At 38.5% G+C, this 23,261-nt stretch overlaps 1 protein-coding gene across 6 annotated transcripts in view; it reads right to left on the reverse strand.

Annotated features, from left to right (window-relative positions):
• Window positions 1–23,261, reverse strand: part of PEAK1 (pseudopodium enriched atypical kinase 1) — a 309,411-nt gene that overhangs the window by 74,497 nt on the left and 211,653 nt on the right. The window contains exon 1 of one of the 6 annotated variants that reach the window (XM_045070738.1): window positions 14,767–14,788. The exons of the other annotated variants lie outside the window; for them this stretch is intronic. The gene's annotated coding sequence lies outside the window, so the exon portion shown is untranslated. Of the gene's footprint in view, window positions 1–14,766; window positions 14,789–23,261 lie in introns of those variants that run through there. 6 annotated transcript variants of the gene reach the window in all.

Consider the following 23,261-nt stretch of genomic DNA (forward strand, 5'->3'; position numbering starts at 1 on the left):
ACTTAAGTATTAGGTGGCTCAATCTTTTTTTTTTTTAAAGATTTTATTCATTTATTTGACAGACAGAAATCACAAGTAGGCGGAGAGACAGGCAGAGAGAGAGAGAGAGGAGGAAGCAGGCTCCCCACTGAGCAGAGAGCCCGATGCGGGGCTTGATCCCAGAACGCTGGGATCATGACCTGAGCCGAAGGCAGAGGCTTTAACCCACTGAGCCACCCAGGCACCCCAAGGTGGCTCAATCTTACCTAATGCACTGACTTCCAAATGTCAGTGTGCAGACTAGGGGTTACCAGGTAAATAAGAACCACTCAGGGGAGCACCCTAGACCCACCTAGTCAGTCTCTGAGGGAAGACTCCAGGAATCTGATTTTTTAACAAGTTCTCCAGGTTGTGTTTTGTTGTTGTTGTTGTTGTTGCTGTTGTTGTTTAATGAGTTCTATGTGCATTAAGGTATTGGAACCTCTGAGTTACAGGATGGGATGGGATATAAGTCCCTTAGGTTTTCATGATATGGTCCTTGCCTCCCTGCTAGCCTTATGTCTTAACAATCAACTTGTCTTATTATACTGTAAATCCCGCTGGGCTACTCATTTCCTTGGTATTATGAAAGCCACTTAGACATAGCTTCAGGAACAAGCACTTTCATTTTTAATTGTCTGTCTCCCCACTAGTTTTTGAGCCTCTTCAAGGTATGGGCTGTATCTTATTCACCTCAATACGTCTAGCATAAGGATCTGAATAAACACCAGTTGACTAAATGTGTTCATTTATTTAAAAAACAAACAAACAAAGAAATAAATCATATGACTGACTCTCTCTTTTGTCTTAGGCACATAGCTGCGGACTTCCCCACAGAACATCACTACAGTGTTGCACTTCTAATTTGGATATTATAATAGAGTTGGCAGTGGTCATGTTCATGTAAGAACAATTTTAATGGCTGAAGAGTTTAACTTTATGCATGTACAAGGACAGCAGCAGGATCCTTTATTTGGTCAGAAATGCAGTCTTTCTGCTGAGTTTCGGCATATGTAAAATGAAGAAAAGAATATTTTCTTCCGCTCGTGGGTGTGTGTGTATACACCTGCACACAGAGCTAAGTCGTGTGTGAATACTGTTCATAAAGTCCTCTGACTCAGTTGAAGAAGTACAGACTTACAGATCAAAGGATTCCACACAAGAGAGCACAAAAACTGGGCCAAAACCCAAGTTCATTCTTTGCTGAAGATCATCAAATGGTTCTTTTCAACATGGTTAAAATATATTTTTCAAGCATTTGTTTGGAAACATTTGTTTAGTCTTTCTGATATTCTAAAAGCTATTCCTTAGTTGATAAAAACATTTCCTGCTAGTCTGAGATTGAAACGTTTTGTGCAAAGGGGAAGAAAGGCATAAAATTAGGCTGAAAGGGTGAGCAGGGGCCAGATCATGCAGGGCCATTTATGCTTTGCAAGATTACAGAGTTTATGCTAAAAGGAGTGGGAAGCCACTGAAGGGTTTTAAGTAGGGGAAGCAACACGATCCAATTTGCATTTTAAAAAGAGAACTCTGACCCCAAAACATGAAATACTTAGGTCTAAATCTAATAAAACATGTGCAAAATCTACAATCTCTACGCAGAAAACGACAAAGCACTGTATCAAAGACTTAAATAAACAGAGAGAGATACCAACTTCTCTCAGTATTCTTAAGGTGTCAATTTTCCCCAATTTGCTCTGTAGATTCAGCCTAATTCTAACAAAATCCAAGCAGTATTTTTTTTGGTAGAAATCAACAAGCTAATTCTAAAATGTATTCAGAAAGGCAAAGGAACGAGAATAGCCAAAGTAATTTAGAAAAAGAACAAAGTTGGAGGGCTCACATTGCCTGACTTCAAGACTTAGCATAAAGCTACAGTAATCCTGACAATGGGGTATGCTCAAAGGATGGAAACAGAAATGGAGGGAGCAGGGCAAGCAAATACTAGCCTATAGGCTGGATCTAGCCTGTCCCCTGTTTTTGTATGTCCCTAAGCTAAGAATGTTTTTAAAATTTTTAAATGATTGAAAAACTCAAAAGAATGGTATTTTGTGACAAGTGAAAATTATATGGAATTCCAAACAGAGTGCCCTTAAATAAAGCTCTACAGGGACATAGCCAGGCTCATTTGTTTCCATTCCCTCTGTGGTGGCTTTGTGCTATGCTGCAGAATTCAGAAGTTCTGACAGGTGGCAGGCAGCACACTTGTCACCTCGCAGTACTTTCCAAGCACCTACGGACCAGCATTTCTGCTACTACATGTATCACCCACATGAAAAGATATTTTTCAAAGATAAAAGTATGTCAAATTTCACATTAATAGATGAACTTTGTAATAAAGTTTGAGAGGAAACACTAACTTAGCACCCAAGTTAAGCAAAATGTCATCCGTCTCCCAAAAAAGAGTTCCATTCTTCGGATTAGTAGAGCTGCATTTCAGAAAACTGTACTCAAATATTACATCTTGAGTTTAAAAAAGTTTCACAGAAAGTTGTTTTCTCTTATTAAACAAGTACTTACACAATATCTTCAATTTTGCCTCTTGGCCTGCAAAACCTAAAATATTTACTATCTAGTTCTTTACAGAAAAAGTCTGCTGACCCCTGGCAGATTAAAATAGAACAGAACAGAGTCTGGAAATAGGACAATACAAATATAGGCAACTGATATTCACCTCCAGCAGTGAATATTCTTTTCAACAAATGTGCTAGAACAACGGGATATCCATAACCAACAAAGTAAACCTGGATTCATACCTCACACCTCTTATACAAAAATTAACTAAAAATGGAGCAGAGATACGAGTATAAGGTGTAAAGCTCTAGTACTTTTATGAGGAAAAAACAGGAGAAAATCTTTGTGAGCTTGAGTTAATCTGAGTTCTCAGATACAAAGCAAGAAGCACGATCCATTTAAAAAACAAACAAGTGAACAACAACAAAAAAACCCAGACAATTTGGATTTTATCAAAATTAAAAATGTTTGCTCTGTCAAAGATACTGATAAGAGAATGGAAAGACATCCTACAGATGAGACTTTTTTGCAAAGTATCCAGAATATATATATACTTTGTATCCAGAATATATGGAGAACTTTCAAAATTCAATAAAAAAAAACAAATCTAATTTTAAAAAATAGGCAAAAGTTTGGGCAGACACTTCACCAATATGCATATATAAACACGTGAAAGATGTTAAGTAGCCTTAGTCGTACAGAAACGCACATTAGAATGGCAATGAGATACCTACCTCTGTGCACCCACCAGAATGGTTAAAATGCAAACAAACAGGAAAACTGACGCTAGGAAAGATATGGTACAACTGAAATTCCCATGGCGCTGGTGGGAATGCAGACGGCACAGCCACTTTCATAAAGAGTTTGCAGTTTCTTATAAAGTTAAGCATAAGCTTTCCAGGAGACCCAGCAGTCTCACCCAAGACGAATGAAAAGTTATGTTTCCCCTGAAGCATGTGCACAAAGGTTTATAGGTAAAAACTCGAACAATCCAAATGCCGTGTGGTGGTGGTTAGATGACTACAAGCATTTGTCAAAATTCAGAGCATTCTACACCAAAAAAACAAGATTTATTACTGTATAGCAATCACACCTCAATACATCTGACTCAAAAATAAAAGAGCCCTGGCTGCCGATTAGAGAATAAACTGGGGGGAACAGGATAGGAAGCCAGGAGACAAAATGACAAATGGGCAAATGGGCAAAATAAGGTATGATGAGGATCTGCATTAGGATGTGGCATCAGGGAAGGCGGAGGAATGCAGTGTACGAATGACTAGATTCTGGAGAGAGTAACAGATGTTGAGATTTTGGGGTTATGTATTTAAATGATTTGTGGGGCCATTTACTGAGATAGACAACGTTGGAGGAGGTGCAACTTTTCGGGAATAAGGTTACTAGTCCATACTTTGTTGCCATATACTAGAGGAAGCAGTTGAATTTAGAAGACTGGAATACAGAAAGGAATTCTGCTGTTCTTGTCTGTTTGGGAATTACTGTAGGAATATCTAGGCTAGTAAGAAACTAGGAGGTGGCTTTCATGGGTAAACCAGGGAGAAGAGAAGAACCTTTGAAAAAAACTCAAAGGTAACAGTCATAACAGTGATGATACACAAGCCGGATGAGGAGATTTCATTCAAGTGGGAGAAGACAACTATTTCAAATGCTGCTGACAGGTAATGAGGAATAAGGGCCTAAATGCGTCTATTGGACTTGGCAACAGGAGCTCATTGGTGCCTTTAGCTTTAACTATCGTGGTGTAGCCGTGGGGATGAAAAGGAGACTATGGTCAGCTTCAGAGTGAGAAGATAAGAGTAAATAATTGTAGATAACTTTTTGAAGAAGTTTAGGTGGGAACTGAAAGAAAGAGCGAGCCAAGTGGAAGCGGGGCCAGGGTGGTGGTGTTGTCCAGAAAGGATTTCCTTAGTTTAAGATGACAAAAACGAGATCATGCTGAATGTTAATATTGGAGAAAGACACAAGAGAGTGTGAGGCTGAAGAGACAGGGAAAAAGATAGATAATTCCCAAACCAAGAATGTTAAAACTGCTCAGGCTCCATTTCAATCTTTCTGTTTTATGACTGAGGAAAGCTGAAGGGCCCCCAAAAGGCCACACGGTGAATGACAAAAATCTGAGAAAGAACTGAAGCACGAGGCTACAGCAAGCTACAATCCTTTTTGTTTTAAATTATTATTTTCTTTTGTTACATGAGATTTTCTCTTTTGTTATATATGCTCACTGTGAAAAATCAGAAAAGCATAAAAGAAAATAGAAATCACGTGTAATCCTATTACTTGGAAGTAACTTCTATCAATAGTTTGGGACAGTTCATGTCAGTCACCACGAATTTTTTTAAAAAGACATTTTTTGCACTATGTTGCATTAAATATAAAAGAATAAGGCATCCTAGCCTAATATCTTGTTAATGAAGTTAAATCTACCCCGGATCAGAGAGGGATTCCATTTCTCTTTTAAAGCAGTACAGTATATATTTTTTTCCAAGCCTGGTAAATAGTCAAAATAATTCCCCACATCGAGTGCTAGTAAGTTAATTCACTCAAGAGATGGCTGTTGAGCTGATTAGCAGCTATCACATTATCAACAGGACAGACAAATGAGATTCAGCAAGAACACGATGAGCTCATGTCAGCGTTGCATGCAACAGAAAGCCATCACTAAAGTGGAGACTTTGGATTTGACAGTCTTTTACAGAGTCTGTGTGCACACTGCTGTGAGGACCATGAGATGAAGCAGGCAAACACCTTCAGCCATCACCAGATGGAGCTGCTGTCTAAGCCACAAAGCCTTAAGTATGAGGGCTTCCTTTGTTAACACTAATTATGTTTGGAGACGCACTGAAAGACACTGTCAAAACTACTTTAACTTGTAACAGGCTCCTAGAAAGAGAGGCTGTACCAGATCAGACGTAGCTCCATCCAAGGGACAATTCTTGGGCTTTACTGTCTTTGTGCAAGAACTTCAGTGGTACTCAGGAACTCGCAGCTTTGCCTGCTCAACAAACACTGACACCCCCAAATCAGGAAACTCCTGTCGCTGAAGTTATGCTTGAGAAGTCAAATATGTGTCTTCTGAGGCACTTAGGGAAACAGGACAGTCTAATCTGGTGTCTTCTATTTATTTGCCAAAACAGGTCTGATACGGAGTAGCCAAATGGAGTGTTCAGTAAGAGAAAGCCCTTTGCTTCCCCATTCCTTACAAAGTAAACCTATAGATGGAATGGTCGATGAGAGAGCTGAATGGCTGAGGCTGCCCCTAGAAGCTAACCGCGATTCCATGATCTAAAATCCGATTTTGTGTTTGACAGTTTTCAAGACCAAACCCCTTCAGGCTACAGATGAAGCTACTGAAGAGTAGCCTATTTCACTTCAAGTCATGACAGCTTTTTAAGAACCTATTACTGTTTTTCACTCTCTCTACTGCTATACAGACAATGACAATAATTAGTTTGCTTCAAGTCCAACAGTTTCAAGCAAATTTGATACAAAACAACTAAATCCTCCCTGGATTTCAATCTTGGGAGTAAACAGGCCCACAGAAAGAGCCGGAGCTCCTCAAGCTGGATTTAATTTCCAAGTCAGTGAACGGGGGAGACTGTGTAGGTGGTATATTAAACACCATATATAGAGCATTTCCTAAAGGCACCCAAGGAGAATCTGGTAATAATAAGGGAGGACGGGGCAGGCACTGCTAAGCTCCTTCCCCAGTCCTATGACTCCCGGAGGCCATTATCTTTCTTCATAAAATCTGTCACATTGCCATAGAGACAAAGTCAAGATTCCTCAGTGCTGTACATGGGCTTTTAAGGACACTTTCAGTGAGGAACTATCGCCTATATGTCATCCCACACGTTAGTCACTAATTGGTATCCCTCCAGGATATGAGGGTAAAATTTACAAGTCCAGGTTTTCATTAGGCTTTTGTAATGGAACATGTGGGTTACTTATATAAAAAAGGAAAGGAAAATGTGACAAGCATCCCCACGTCACTGTCCCAACCTTTCCTTCTTCCGCAGTGAAAAATGCTGACCTGATACCTTAACCAGCTGCCAAACCCTTCAGTATATGACTAAAAGGGTGGAGAGAGGAAGTGAAAGCAAAGCTGCAGGAAAAGGCTTTGTAGGAGATAAAACACAGCTTTAATTTGGAACACGAATGGAAATTCCATGAGTAAAAGGAACCTTCCTAATTTGAGATCTGACCGCTCCCTACCCCTTCGTAGGGGGGAAAAAAAATCACAGTTCTTTGCTATCACATCAGCAAGCAAGACCTTAAGACTTAAGGTTCTCCTGTTTAAAGAATAAAGCGAAGTAAAACCTACTTAATTTGGAAAACTTAACTAAAGCTCTGTAGAAAGGAGGAAGCCCATCCACTTCCAATTGTTCTAACCACAGGCTTTTCTAACCATTCACTGTTCCTGTCACATGGCAGCCGTCTCCGATAAGAGCCCTTGCGTCAGCAAACGCTCTGCTGTGAGGTGCCACTGCTCAGCTCCCAACTCATCTTTTAAGCTCAAAATCTTCGATGAACCAGTTAAATAATAATAATAATTACTATCAGGGTGCCTGGGTGGCTCAGTGGGTTAAATCCTCTGCCTTTGGCTTAGGTCATGATCCCAGAGTCCTGGGATCAAGCTGCTCATCAGGCTCTCTGCTCAGCAGGGAGCCTGCTTCCCATCCTCTCTCTCTCTTTGCCTCTTCTATGCCTAGTTGTGTTCTCTGTCAAATAAATAAAATCTAAAAAAAATTACTATAACTAGTAATAGTTATATTAATATATATATAATTATATATATTATATAATATATATAATAACTAATTATAAGATTATAAGCTCTAAAATGTACACTGAACCCACCTCAGACCCCCTACTTGAGAAGGTATACACCAGCTACATCAGAGAGGCGGTTAAAACGTTATCTGGTAGTAACCAATGACTCCAGTGTTTTACAGTTTTATTCTGTCCACAAGCTGCTCCCTTTGCTTGGAATGTATTTCCTCTAATGCTGTTTCATTTGGCAAAGCTATTCATTCTCTGAGCCCAAGTTCAAAATTTTACCTGTGTGAGAAGCTTTGCCTGACTTCCTAAAGACTGTGCTGAGTGGCAGTTATCTAAGGCCCTAGAAAGCAAGGCTGTGTCTTGTTCACTTCTGTATCTCTTGGATTGCTGTGAATATACTAGCTACGGAACAAATGCTTATTGAATGATGATAATTTTAGCTAGCATTTACTAGCACCACTGAAGCATTTTATGTATGAAAACTCTTAACTCTCCTAAAAACCTTACAAGGTACATGCTATCATGAGCTTCCCTGTACTAAGGAAGAAATGGAGACTTGCCCAAGGTCACATAGTTAATAAGGGACTGTCAGGATGGCTGAATTGGCTGAATGAATGCGTGTATGCAAAAATGGTAGAGCTCAGCTATCTGTGGCATCTGGAGGCTGCTTTCTGCTGCCTGAAAGTCCACTCAGCAGCAGCAGCACTGCCAGCCACAGTGAAATTCCACCTTGAACAAAAAAGCGTCAGAGGTAGGCACACTCACACCTGTAACCAACAGGCATAGTAAACCAACAGCCATAGACAATTAGCTACAGCTGTCCGAAAGTTGTGCTTTTTGTGCTTCCAAGTGAATATCTTTTTTTTTTTTAATATTTTATTTATTTATCAGAGAGAGAGAGGGGGAGAGAGCGAGCACAGGCAGACAGAATGGCAGGCAGAGGCAGAGGGAGAAGCAGGCTCCCTGCCGAGCAAGGAGCCCGATGTGGGACTCGATCCCAGGACGCTGGGATCATGACCTGAGCCGAAGGCAGCTGCTTAACCAACTGAGCCACCCAGGCGTCCCCCAAGTGACTATCATGAGGCAAATTAAGCATGATCTTTCAGGAGCCACCCCTATTAGGAGGGCTTCTGAAGTCGCTTACTGAGAGTGAACTGTGAGATGCTGCTAGAAGTTGCCTTGCTGTGTTCTTCCTCTCCACTGCCCGCAATCACAGAGCCAACTGTCAAGTGAAGAAAGCTGGACTGTAGGCTGACTGAGATGTGAAAAGACAGGTGATCTCTGGTATCAAACAAGGGAATGAAGGGGTGTCTGACCAACTTGGTCTGTAGAGCATGCGACTCTTGATCTCAGGGTTGGAAGCTCGAGCCCCATGTTGGGAGTAGAGATTACTTAAAAAAAAATCTTTAAAATGAAACAAGGAAATAAGAAAGAGGGGGAAATGAGGACAGTGCAAGATACAAACATAAGAGAAAGGGAGAAAAGGAAGTTGGGAAGGAAGTTGGTTTTGACTAACAAAACAGTCAATTATTCAGAGAGAAATCCCTCTAGAATGTTTATAGCAACAGCATCAGAGGAAGAATAATGTCATTAGTTACCACACTTTACCATTTCTGGAAGCTTTACTGTTTTGTGGATCTTGCACATTTGCTTTGAGGTATTATTTTTCCAATCAAAGTAAATTTTACCTTCCCCAGCTACGGAAAAGAGTGTACAATGCATTCTGCAAAACATTTCTAATTTAGAATTTTAAAGAGAAAAAGCACTTTCAAATTAGTGAAAGTTTGAGTTATACAGTACTTTAAAGAAATAGAAATGTATTGCTTTCAAAGAGATACCATTATAAACAAGTGTAACAGTCTTTCCTGGTATTTGGAGGATCTGTTCTTAATAAGCAAATAAGAATTATTTCATGATTGTTATACATAAATAATTGCAAAATAAATAAATAAATAACCACTTAAAAATACATTAAAAGTATCTTTCAAACTGGAATCCAGGGTCTCTTTTCAAGAGTTTATGAGTTTTCCAAAAGAACTTTAATATTGAACTAAAAAGAAAGTTTACATCAAAATTACTATAAACATATGCTGGATCATTGCAGTGCCACTTATTAACTAAGCACAGCCATGTGATTTGCAACATGATTGCAAATGTACATATACATTTCCCTTTCTGGTCTGAACTGGCATCAAGCACACTATTTTAACTGGAAGGTATAATGAGAAAAAAAGGAGGCTTGCTTGATAGGTAAATGATACAGTCCCACTAAGACCAAAATGAAGTAACAGTGTAATCACTGTACACTGTACCAATTCTGGATTTTCCACATCTTAGACAGAAATGTGGCAGGAAAAGAGCACGATGGTCACAAAAGCTGCCCAGACAACTCTGGGGTGGCAGACAGCTCCATATTCATGTGGTGAGCAGCAATTCCGCTTTGGCAAAATATCATCACTGTATTAAAATAATATTAGTTTGCATTTCACTAATTTTATAGGCTTTTTTGTACTTAAATTTTAAGTTCGTTTCAGTTTAGAGCTAAGTGAGAAATACACGTATAAGAATTTATATCTAATTTTGTTCGTTCATATTTAAGTAAAATTGTAATAATATGTATGAATAGTAAAAGACTCGAGTATTTTTTTTTTTACCAAATAAGGAGTCTATAAATTACTAAATTTGAAAGTAGTGCTTAAAAATACCATTCTGTTATGTCAGATAAGCATTCCTCTTGTGATCTTATTTACATTATTAATTTGCTCAGCATCTCTTAAAGGAGTATAATAACCATCTACTTCGCCGGGCCATTGTTAAAATGAATTTAGATAAAATATATAGGGATTGCATTGAACCTATATATTTATAGATAGCTTTGAGTAGCATGGACATTTTAACAATATTAATTCTTCCAATCCAGGAACATGGGCCATCTTTCCATTTGTTTGTGTCTCCTTTTAACTTCTTTCATCAAAGTCTTAAAGGTTTTCATCATATATATCTTTCATTTCTTTGAGTAAATCAAAAAGTACTTTATTCAACTTTATGGGGTTTTTTTTCATTTTTTTCAGATTTTTTTGGTTAGTATACAGAAACACAACTGGTTTCTGTATATTGATTTTACATCTAGTGTCTTTACTGAATTCACTGATTAGTGCCAACACTTTTTTTAAATTGTCTTTAGGATTTTCTACACACAAAATCCTATAATTTTATCATTAATTTTACTTCTTCTTCTCTGATCCAGTGCAATCCCTATCAAAATCTCAATGGCACTTTTCACAGAAATAGAAAAAACAATTCTAAAATTTGTATGGAGCCACAAAAGACCTCAAATGGCCAGAGCAACCCTGAAAAAGGAAAAGCTAGAAGCGTCACACTCCTGAACTCAAACTCGACTTCAAAGCTAAAGTAATTAAGAGAGTCTGGTACTGGCATAAAAATAGACACACAGACCAATGGAAAAGAATAAACAGCCCAAAAATAAACCATGCATATATATTGGTCAATTAGTTCACAACAAAGAAAACAAGAATATACAATGGAGAAAGGAGTCTTTTCAATAAATGGAGTTGGGAGAACTGAACAGCCACATGCAAGAGAATGAAACTGAATCCCTGTCTTACACCACACACAAAAATCAATTCAAAAAGGATTAAAAACTTAAAACATAATACCTGAAGCCATAAGATTCCTAGAAGAAACAGAGGGGGGGAAAGTTCCTTGACATTGGTCTTGGCAACCATTTTTTGAATATGACAACAAAAGTATAAGCACCAAAAACAAAAATTGATAAATTGGACCACATCACACTAAAATGTTTCTTCACAGTGAAAGAAACAATCAACAAAATCAAAAGACAAACTAGTGGGACGCCTGGGTGGTTCAGTTGGTTGGACGACTGCCTTCGGCTCAGGTCATGATCCTGGAGTCCTGGGATCGAGTCCCACATCGGGCTCCCAGCTCCACGGGGAGTCTGCTTCTCTCTCTGACCTTCTCTTCACTCATGATCTCTCTCACTGTCTCTCTCTCAAATAAGTAAATAAATAATCTTAAAAAAAAAAAGACAAACTAGAGAATGGAAGAAAATATTTGCAAACCATATATTGGATAAGGAGTTTGTGTTTAAAGTATACAAAGAGCTCATACAACTCTTTAACAAAAACCCACAATCGCAAATTTTTAAAAGGGCAGGGGAACTAAAAAGACATTTTTCCAAAGAAGGCATCCAAATGGCCAACAGGTACATGAAAAGATCCCCATCACTAGTCATTAGGTATATGCAAATCAAAAGCACATATCACTTTTCACCTGTTAGAATGGCTATCATCAAGAAGATATGAGATAAATTTAAAAATTAAAAAAAAAAGGAAGATATGCAATAATGAGTGTTGGCAAGGATGTGGAAAAAAGGGAATCCTGTGCACTATTGGTGGGAAATGTAATTCGGTTTGACCAAGATGGAGAACAGTATGAGGTTTCCTCAAAAAATTAAAAATAGAACTACTATATAATCCAGCAATCCCACTACTGAGCATATATACAAAGGAAATGAAAACAAGAGTATCAAAAATATACTTGCACTCCTATGTTTATTGTAGCATTGTTTACAAAGCCAAGATAGGAAATAAGTTGAGTGTCTATCAAAAGATGAATGGATAAAAATAACATGGAATAAGAATGGAATATTATTCAGCCACGAGAAAGAAGGAATCCTGCCATTTGTGACATGAACAGATCTTGAGGGCATTATGCTAAGTGAGATAAGTCAGACAGAGAAAGACAAATACTATAACATATTACTTATATGTAGGATCTAAAAAAGTTGAACTCAAAGAAACAGGGAGTGGAGTGGTGGCTTCTAGGGGCTGAGGAGTGGGGTTAACTGGAGAGATATTGGTCAAACTTGCAGTTAGAAGATGAGTGAGTTCTGGAGACCTAATGCACAGCTTAGTGATTATAGTCAAAATACTGTATTATATACTCCAAAGATGCTAAGAGTCTAGATATCAAATATTCTACCAAAGAAATGATAATTATGTGACATAATAGAGGTGTTAGCTAGTGCTACAGCAATAATCATACTGCAAATGTATCAAATCAACACATCACACAACGTAAACTTACACAATGCTATATGTCAATTGTATCTCAAACTATATAAAGTGCCTGACACAGAGGTTGATTCATAATAGTGCTTTAAAAATAAATATATAATACAATATAAACAAAAATAATATAATATATAATATTATTATAATATAATGTATATTATTAATATAATATATTAGATATAATTTATAAAATATATTTAAAATAAATTATATTTTATTTTATCATATTATATTTATTTTATTTCATCTTATTTCTTTTATTAATTTAGTATATTTTAATTTTATTATTTATTATTTTAATTATTTATTATTTTAAAATAATTTTATTCTTAAAATAGATTATATAATAATGTATATAATAATTAATATAATCTATTAATAATAAATAAATTCCTTCTTTATTAAATCTCTGAATCAGTGGATGACAGGAAGGGGCATGATCACATCCAATACCCTCCACACATATCTGCACGCCATCTTGACATACCAGTTGGGCCATGCTATTGCTATGGAGACACTGGTAACTATAATGTTGGCCTCAATTACCATGAATGGTTTAATTGAAAGTTTCAGCCTACTTGCACACCAATCTATCACTTATTTCTACAGGGAAAAGGTAGTCCAAGTTCTGAACAACTGACTTGCAAAGAAACTTTAGCATTCCATTTTGGATTTGTGTTTTACATTAGTTTTAAGAGCTACTGTCAGATTATATCAGGAAGGAGTTGCTGAGCAATAGGGCAATGTGATACTACCTGCACTTTAAGAATTCAGGTGAGCCATGTTTTCCATGGGCAGATTGATAGGAGGCAAGGTTGGAGGCAATGTGGCTAGTTCAACTATTACAACAGAGAGTAGGTAAGACCTCAAACTAACACAGGTACAGTAGGAAATAATGGGTAGGGGCTGATTTGAAAGGCTAAATGGACAACACTTATCAACCAGTGGGATGCTGTGGAAAGGGACAGGGACTGACAATGACTCTGGGGTGTCTACATGAAGATCAAGGATGATTTTCCCAGAGGCATACTGAGAAGGGTAGAGAATTAAGTTAGCAATAATTTGCACTACTTTACTGTAGAGAATAATGAGAAATTGAGACCTGAACGAAAATAGCAAACATAGTCTAAAGTCACATATGTGATTAAAATTCTCCCCATTAAAAATAATTTGTTATTTTCTTATATCGAGTTGACTCTAAATCTTGAGTGCAAATGGTCTGGTGAGAACAATATAATTACTATTACCCTTTTAAAAAGACTCCCTTTTCTAATAATTTCTTCTGTGATCTTTTGTATTCCCAAATATGTAAGTGTGGAATAACCTCCCAGGGCCTGTACCTCTTGTCCTTTGATGCTTCAGACTTCACTTTCCAACTGCCTACTAGACATCTCTAAATAGAATTAATTATCTTTCCTCCAAAATGTGTTCCACCTTGTTCTGGGCACCATAACAATTAATGGTATCACAGTTTCGGTAGACGTTCAGTTTGGTCAGCATTGACAAATTCCCACTGCCCCCTGAGTCCTTCTCATGCTATACCCAATTAATTGCCAGGTCTTATCTCTCTGATGTGTACTCTCCCTTTGACAACTCCAGCCATCACCTGAGTCCTCAATTTCATCATTCTTTGAGGTACTGGGATGGTATCTTATTGTCTATTAATTCCTCTAAAATACAGCTCTTTACCACTCTACTTACTTTTTCATGCAACCATTTCATGGTTTTCAGTTGTTTCTATAACACATTTGAACTCCTTAAAACTAAATCCAGTACTCTTCTGTGATTGACTCTGCCTTACCATTTTTTATCATCACCTCCTACATGTCCACCCATATAAATACTGTTCAAGGGGAGGAGTCAAGATGGTGGAGAAGTAGCAGGCTGAGACTACTTCAGCTAGCAGGAGATCAGCTAGATAGCTTATCTAAAGATTGCAAACACCTGCAAATCCATCGGCAGATAGAAGAGAAGAAGAACAGCAATTCTGGAAACAGAAAGACAATCACTTTCTGAAAGGCAGGACTGGCAGAGAAGTGAATCCAAAGCGACGGGAAGATAGACCCCGGGGGGGAGGGGCCGGCTCCCGGCAAGCGGCGGAGCAACGGCGCACAAAATTAGGACTTTTAAAAGTCTCTTCCACTGAGGGACATCGCTCCAGAGGCTAAACCCAGGTGAGGCCCACGCGGGGTCAGTGTGGCCTCAGGTCCCACAGGGTCACAGAAGGATCGGGGTGTCTGAGTGTTGCAGAGCTTGCGGATATTGGAACAGGAAAACTGGCTACAGAGACAAAGCCGACAGTAAGATCACAGCTCAGTGTTACCTTGAACTGGTCACAGGCTCAGTGAGCTCGGAGTGCCGCCGGAGGTCAGGCAGACGGGAGTAACTGGGCGCTGTTCTCAGAGGGCGCACTGAGGAGTGGGGACCCGGGCTCTCGGCTCCTCCGGGCTGGAGACCAGGAGGCCGCCATTTTCATTCCTGTCCTCTGGAACTCTACGGAAAGGGCTCAGGGAACAAAAGCTCCTGAAAGCAAACCCAAGCGGATGACTCAGCCCGGCCCCTGGTAAGGGTGGTGCAATTCCGCCTGGGGCAAAGACACATGAGAATCACTACACCAGGCCCCTCCCCCAGAAGATCAATGAGAAATCCAGCCAAGACCAAGTTCACCTACCAAGGAGTGCGGTTTCAATACCAAGGAGAGCAGCAGAATTCCAGAGGAGGAGAAAGCAAAGCATGGAACTTATGGCTTTCTCCCTGTGATTTTTTTTAGTCTTGCAGTTAATTTAATTTTTTTCTTTTTCATTTTTTTTTTCCTCGCCTTCTGGTAAAAATTTTTTTTTTAACTTTTACCCTTTTCTTTTTTAACGTTTTTAAACTAGTTTATCTAATATATATATTTTTTCTTTTTTATATTTTTCTTTATTCATTTTCTTTTTTATAAATTCTTTTCTTTTTTCTTTTCTTTTTTTTTCTTTCTTCCTTTTTGAACCTCTTTTTATCCCCTTTCTCCCCCCTCACGATTTGGATCTCTTCTGATTTGGTTAAAGCGTATTTTCCTGGGGTTGTTGCCACCCTTTTAGTATTTTACTTGCTCCTTCATATACTCTTATCTGGACAAAATGACAAGACGGAAAAATTCACCACAAAAAAAAGAACGAGAGGAAGTACCGAAGGCTAGGGACCTAATCAATACAGATATTGGTAATATGTCAGATCTAGAGTTCAGAATGACGATTCTCAAGGTTCTAGCCGGGCTCGAAAAAGGCATGGAAGATATTAGAGAAACCCTCTCGGGAGATATAAAAGCACTTTCTGGAGAAATAAAAGAACTAAAATCTAACCAAGTTGAAATCAAAAAAGCTATTAAAGAGGTGCAATCAAAAATGGAGGCTCTCACTGCTAGGCTCTCACTGAGGCAGAAGAAAGAATTAGTGATATAGAAGACCAAATGACAGAGAATAAAGAAGCTGAGCAAAAGAGGGACAAACAGCTACTGGACCACGGGGGGAGAATTCGAGAGATAAGTGACACCGTAAGACAAAACAACATTAGAATAATTGGGATTCCAGAAGAAGAAGAAAGAGAGAGGGGAGCAGAAGGTATACTGGAGAGAATTATTGGGGACAATTTCCCCAATATGGCAAAGGGAACGAGCATCAAAATTCAGGAGGTTCAGAGAACGCCCCTCAAAATGAATAAGAATAGGCCCACACCCCGTCACCTAATAGTAAAATTTACAAGTCTCAGTGACAAAGAGAAAATCCTGAAAGCAGCCCGGGAAAAGAAGTCTGTAACATACAATGGTAAAAATATTAGATTGGCAGCTGACTTATCCACAGAGACCTGGCAGGCCAGAAAGAGCTGGCATGATATTTTCAGAGCACTAAACGAGAAAAAACATGCAGCCAAGAATACTATATCCAGCTAGGCTATCATTGAAAATAGAAGGAGAGATTAAAAGCTTCCAGGACAAACAAAGACTGAAAGAATTTGCAAACACCAAACCAGCTCTACAGGAAATCTTGAAAGGGGTCCTCTAAGCAAAGAGAGAGCCTACAAGTGGTAGATCAGAAAGGAACAGAGACCATATACAGTAACAGTCACCTTACAGGCAATACAATGGCACTAAATCCATATCTCTCAATAGTTACCCTGAATGTTAATGGGCTAAATGCCCCAATCAAAAGACACAGGGTATCAGAATGGATAAAAAAACAAAACCCATCTATATGTTGCCTCCAAGAAACTCATTTTAAGCCCGAAGACACCTCCAGATTTAAAGTGAGGGGGTGGAAAAGAATTTACCATGCTAATGGATATCAGAAGAAAGCAGGAGTGGCAATCCTTATATCAGATCAATTAGATTTTAAGCCAAAGTCTATAATAAGAGATGAGGAAGGACACTATATCATACTCAAAGGGTCTGTCCAACAAGAAGATCTAACAATTTTAAATATCTATGCCCCCAACGTGGGAGCAGCCAACTATATAAACCAATTAATAACAAAATCAAAGAAACACATCAACAATAATACAATAATAGTAGGGGAGTTTAACACTCCCCTCACTGAAATGGACAGATCATCCAAGCAAAAGATCAGCAAGGAAATAAAGGCCTTAAACGACACACTGGACCAGATGGACATCACAGATATATTCAGAACATTTCATCCCAAAGCAACAGAATACACATTCTTCTCTAGTGCACATGGAACATTCTCCAGAATAGATCACATCCTCGGTCCTAAAGCAGGACTCAACCGGTATCAAAAGATTGGGATCATTCCCTGCATATTTTCAGACCACAATGCTCTGAAGCTAGAACTCAACCACAAGAGGAAGTTTGGAAAGAGCCCAAATACATGGAGACTAAACAGCATCCTTCTAAAGAATGAATGGGTCAACCGGGAAATTAAAGAAGAATTGAAAAAAATCATGGAAACAAATGATAATGAAAATACAACGGTTCAAAATCTGTGGGACACAACAAAGGCAGTCCTGAGAGGAAAATATATAGCGGTACAAGCCTTTCTCAAGAAACAAGAAAGGTCTCAGGTACACAACCTAACCCTACACCTAAAGGAGCTGGAGAAAGAACAAGAAAGAAACCCTAAGCCCAGCAGGAGAAGAGAAATCATAAAGATCAGAGCAGAAATCAATGAAATAGAAACCAAAAAAACAATAGAACAAATCAACAAAACTAGGAGCTGGTTCTTTGAAAGAATTAATAAAATTGATAAACCCCTGGCCCGACTTATCAAAAAGAAAAGAGAAAGGACCCAAATAAATAAAATTATGAATGAAAGAGGAGAGATCACAACTAACACCAAAGAAATACAAACTATTATAAGAACATACTATGAGCAACTCTACGCCAACAAATTTGACAATCTGGAAGAAATGGATGCATTCCTAGAAACATATAAACTACCACAACTGAACCAGGAAGAAATAGAAAGCCTGAACAGATCCATAACCAGTAAGGAGATTGAAACAGTCATTAAAAATCTCCAAACAAACAAAAGCCCAGGGCAGGACGGCTTCCCCGGGGGAATTCTACCAAACATTTAAAGAAGAACTAATTTCTATTCTCCTGAAACGGTTCCAAAAAATAGAAATGGAAGGAAAACTTCCAAACTCAGTTTATGAGGCCAGCATCACCTTGATCCCAAAACCAGACAAGGATCCCATCAAATAAGAGAGCTATAGACCAATATCCTTGATGAACACAGATGCGAAAATTCTCACCAAAATACTAGCCAATAGGATTCAACAGTACATTAAAAGGATTATTCACCACGACCAAGTGGGATTTATTCCAGGGCTGCAAGGTTGGTTCAACATACACAAATCAGTGAATGTGATACAACACATCAATAAAAGAAAGAACAAGAACCATATGATACTCTCAATAGATGCTGAAAAAGCATTCGACAAAGTACAGCATCCCTTCCTGATCAAAACTCTTCAAAGTGTAGTGATAGAGGGCACATACCTCAATATCATCAAAGCCATCTATGAAAAACCCACTGCAAATATCATTCTCAATGGAGAAAAACTGAAAGCTTTTCCGCTAAGGTCAGGAACACGGCAGGGATGTCCATTATCACCAGTGCTATTCAACATAGTACTAGAGGTTCTAGCCTCAGCAATCAGACAACAAAAGGAAATTAAAGGCATCCAAATTGGCAAAGAAGAAGTCAAATTATCACTCTTCGCAGATGATATGATACTATATGTGGAAAACCCAGAAGACTCCACTCCAAAACTGCTAAAACTTGTACAGGAATTCAGTAAAGTGTCAGGATATAAAATCAATGCACAGAAATCAGTTGCATTTCTCTACACCAACAACAAGACAGAAGAAAGAGAAATTAAGGAGTCAATCCCTTTTACAATTGCACGCAAAAATCATACGATACCTAGGAATAAACCTAACCAAAGAGGCACAGAATCTATACTCAGAAAACTATAAAGAACTCATGAAAGAAATTGAGGAAGACACAAAGAAATGGAAAAATGTTCCATGCTCCTGGATTGGAAGAATAAATATTGTGAAAATGTCTATGCTACCTAAAGCAATCTACACATTTAATGCAATTCCTATCAAAGTACCATCCATCTTTTTCAAAGAAATGGAACAAATAATTCTAAAATTTATATGGAACCAGAAAAGACCTCGAATAGCCAAGGGGATATTGAAAAAGAAAGCCAACGTTGGTGGCATCACAATTCCGGACTTCAAGCTCTATTACAAAGCTGTCATCATCAAGACCGCATGGTACTGGCACAAAAACAGACACATAGATCAATGGAACAGAATAGAGAGCCCAGAAATAGACCCTCAACTCTATGGTCAACTAATCTTCGACAAAGCAGGAAAGAATGTCCAATGGAAAAAAGACAGCCTCTTCAATAAATGGTGCTGGGAAAATTGGACAGCCATATGCAGAAAAATGAAATTCCTTACACCACACACGAAAATAGACTCAAAATGGATGAAGGACCTCAATGTGCGAAAGGAATCCATCAAAATCCTTGAGGAGAACACAGGTAGCAACCTCTTCGACCTCAGCCGCAGCAACATCTTCCTAGGAACATCGCCAAAGGCAAGGGAAGCAAGGGAAAAAATGAACTATTGGGATTTCATCAAGATCAAAAGCTTTTGCACAGCAAAGGAAACAGTTAACAAAATCAAAAGACAACTGACAGAATGGGAGAAGATATTTGCAAACAACATATCAGATAAAGGACTAGTGTCCAAAATCTATAAAGAACTTAGCAAACTCAACACCCAAAGAACAAATAATCCAATCAAGAAATGGGCAGAGGACATGAACAGACATTTCTGCAAAGAAGACATCCAGATGGCCAACAGACACATGAAAAAGTGCTCCATATCACTCGGCATCAGGGAAATACAAATCAAAACCACAATGAGATATCACCTCACACCAGTCAGAATGGCTAAAATCAACAAGTCAGGAAATGACAGATGCTGGCGAGGATGCGGAGAAAGGGGAACCCTCTTACACTGTTGGTGGGAATGCAAGCTGGTGCAGCCACTCTGGAAAACAGCGTGGAGGTTCCTCAAAATGTTGAAAATAGAACTGCCCTATGACCCAGCAATTGCACTACTGGGCATTTACCCTAAAGATACAAACGTAGTGATCCAAAGGGGCACGTGCACCCGAATGTTTATAGCAGCAATGTCCACAATAGCCAAACTATGGAAAGAACCTAGATGTCCATCAACAGATGAATGGATCAAGAAGATGTGGTATATATACACAATGGAATACTATGCAGCCATCAAAAGAAATGAAATCTTGCCATTTGCGACAACATGGATGGAACTAGAGCGTATCATGCTTAGCGAAATAAGTCAAACAGAGAAAGACAACTATCATATGATCTCCCTGATATGAGGAAGTGGTGATGCAACATGGGGGCTTAAGTGGGTAGAAGAAGAATCAATGAAACAAGATGGAATTGGGAGGGAGACAAACCATAAGTGACTCTTAATCTCAAAAAACAAACTGAGGGTTGCTGGGGGGAGGGGGGTTGGGAGAAGGAGGTGGGATTATGGACATTGGGGAGGGTATGTGCTTTGGTGAGTGCTGTGAAGTGTGTAAACCTGGTGATTCACAGACCTGTACCCCTGGGGATAAAAATATATGTTTATAAAAATTAAAAAATTAAATAAAAAATTTAAAAAAAAGTTCAAAATTCTATAGAACTTTCCATGCTTCATTCCAATGCCAAGTCCCCTGTGAAGCTGCAGATCCTCTTTTTTTTTTTTTTTTTAAAGATGTTATTTATTTATTTGATAGAGAGAGGCACATAGAGAGAGGGAACACAAGCAGGGGGAGTGGGAGAGGGAGAAGCAGGGGGAGTGGGAGACGGAGAAGCAGGCTTCCTGCCCAGCAGGGAGCCTGATGTGGGGCTTGATCCCAGGACTCTGGGATCATGACCTGAGCTGAAGCAGACCCTTAACGACTGAGCCACCCAGGAGCCCCTGCAGATCCTCTTCTTAAAATTAGCTGTTTTCTTCTCATAATTCCCATCACACGGGACTTATGGCTGTTTGTATAAAACTTCCTCTATCTCACTTGCTAGTCTTAGCTTCTTATTCAGGTTTGGTACCTATATGCTTCTTGAACAGATGAATAAATAATGCTTTATCTGATTTCACAGACCAAAAAGCTTAGAAAGGGACAAAAGCATTCAGACAGAAATGACTACCTGACAGCAAATGGAGAGAAAGAAAAATACAAAAACCAAACTAAAGAGCTCAGAAAGCATCTCAGTGTGGGCAAATTGCAAAGATCTCATAAGGGTATCACTGCATTTTACAGAATGGCACTGATTGACCTTGACCTTAATTATAGCAAGATATCAAGAAATTTTTAAATTGTGTTGAGTATCCTTTGTAAGGTAGAAGGAAAACAACAAAAGTCTGAAATGTATTTTGGGAAGATTTTCATAAAAATGGTTTTATTATTTAAAAGTTTATTTGTTTAATTATAAGTACGCTGTATAGCAAATTTGGAAAACAAAGGTAGAGCGGAGAAAAAGTCCCCAAGTCTTTGTCTGCATTTTAAAAAAATGTAGGTCACATAAGCATCAAATGATTAGATTTTTTTAACTGAAAACATTTTAATGTTTAATGAACTTGAGCTCCCAATTATCCGGAAAATTTGGCCAATTAAAACTCATTCTTTCAAAGAACATATAGAGCTAAGATTTTACTATATCACACATAAAAGTACTCATCCAACTCTTCTGTTTTAATGTATTACTGGAGAATGATGAGGTGGGGAGAAGACAAGAAAATAAGGAATAAAAAGACAAAAATGGAGGGTGAAAGAGAAAGAAAGAATCCAAAATAAAAGGTAGGAGAACAATCAAGACAAGTGAGAGGAAGAACAGACAAACAAAAAGAGAGAAAGCCCAATATATGAGCAGACACATTCAGAAAAATGCAGCTCTTCTTTCATTTTCTCCTTTCTTGACTTCTTTTGTTCTAATTGACTTCAGGCTGATGTATGTACCCTTAGATGCAGGCTGAATTCCAATCAAGTCCTCCTACACGTATACTTTATACCAACACAATCCAGTTAAAAGGATTTTAATTGGTGTGCACCATTCCCTGCAATTTCAACATTTTAAAAATGAATAGTCTCACTAAGTACCAGATGGTGACATGTACTAATTAATCAGGCCTATTCAATGAATGAGCATATTAAAATGAATGCACCTATTAGACATGTGTTGCAGAAGCCCCATCCTGAGGAAGCCTCCCCTTAAATGAGTGCCCACGGAAGGTGCAGATTTACTGTGCAATACTCACAAGTGTCTCCCACACTTATGTGCAGCCGCAATACCATCACTCTTGCATCTCCCTCTAGATCAGCTGGTATTTCATCCTAATCAGCAGCCTGTGAGCCCTGTCCTTTCTCTATAATCTGTCTCACTTTCATAAGCAAGAGCCAGCTGAATTCTGGGTCTACTATTTTCCTACTAAAGAGAAGATTGTACAAACTCTTCAAGGTTATTGTTAAATGGACAACAGGTGAAGGGCATGATCAAATGAAGCTCCTGATCCAAATCCCTTTCTCCCCAATTTATCTGTCAGGCAGTGAAACCCTTAGCATGCTAGCTCAGGGAATAAGACATTGCAAATGGAAATCCTGCATGACAAGCTGCCATGCTCTGATTTCCTTTAAATACTGTGGACACTCAAGAAAAAGGTATAATCTCCTGGTAGGTCTTAAAATAATACTAGGTATGCTTCTGAAAGAGAAAGAAATCCTAGAAGCTGTTGGTTTTCTTAGCTCCTCATACTCATCACTTCTCTATTTCATATTACCTCAAATCACTACAATTCCAAATGTATTCTAATAATACAGAATTCCCCAAATCTCTCCAGAGTTATTGAGAAAGATTGGCTTTGGATTCATCAACGGCACTGAAAACAGAGCAGGTGATGAGGTAAGGAAGGGAAGAAAGCAGCAAGGTACAGATAAAACACAGACTGTAGAGAAGAAGGGAGTGTTGTGAGACATGGATGTTATCTGGCACAGAGCAGGCACTGACAAATGTTAGTTCCCTCTCTGAGGTAATAACAAATGGTAGGGAAAATTTTTGTTTGCTCACTAAAAAAAAAAAAAAAAAAAATCAACCTAAAGGGAAACCTAAGAGAAGTCTAAATGTGGTTATCCTTGGAGAAGTTAAAGATTACAGTAGAAAATGGTGCTTGTTTATGATGCATGGCAATGGTTATTGCTTAAAATCAATAAAGAATAAAACCGTTAA

The sequence above is a fragment of the Mustela putorius genome, unplaced genomic scaffold (genome assembly GCF_011764305.1).
Source record: "Mustela putorius furo isolate JIRA1106 unplaced genomic scaffold, ASM1176430v1.1 tig00003972_pilon_pilon_pilon, whole genome shotgun sequence".
Taxonomy (NCBI): Eukaryota; Metazoa; Chordata; class Mammalia; order Carnivora; family Mustelidae; genus Mustela; species Mustela putorius.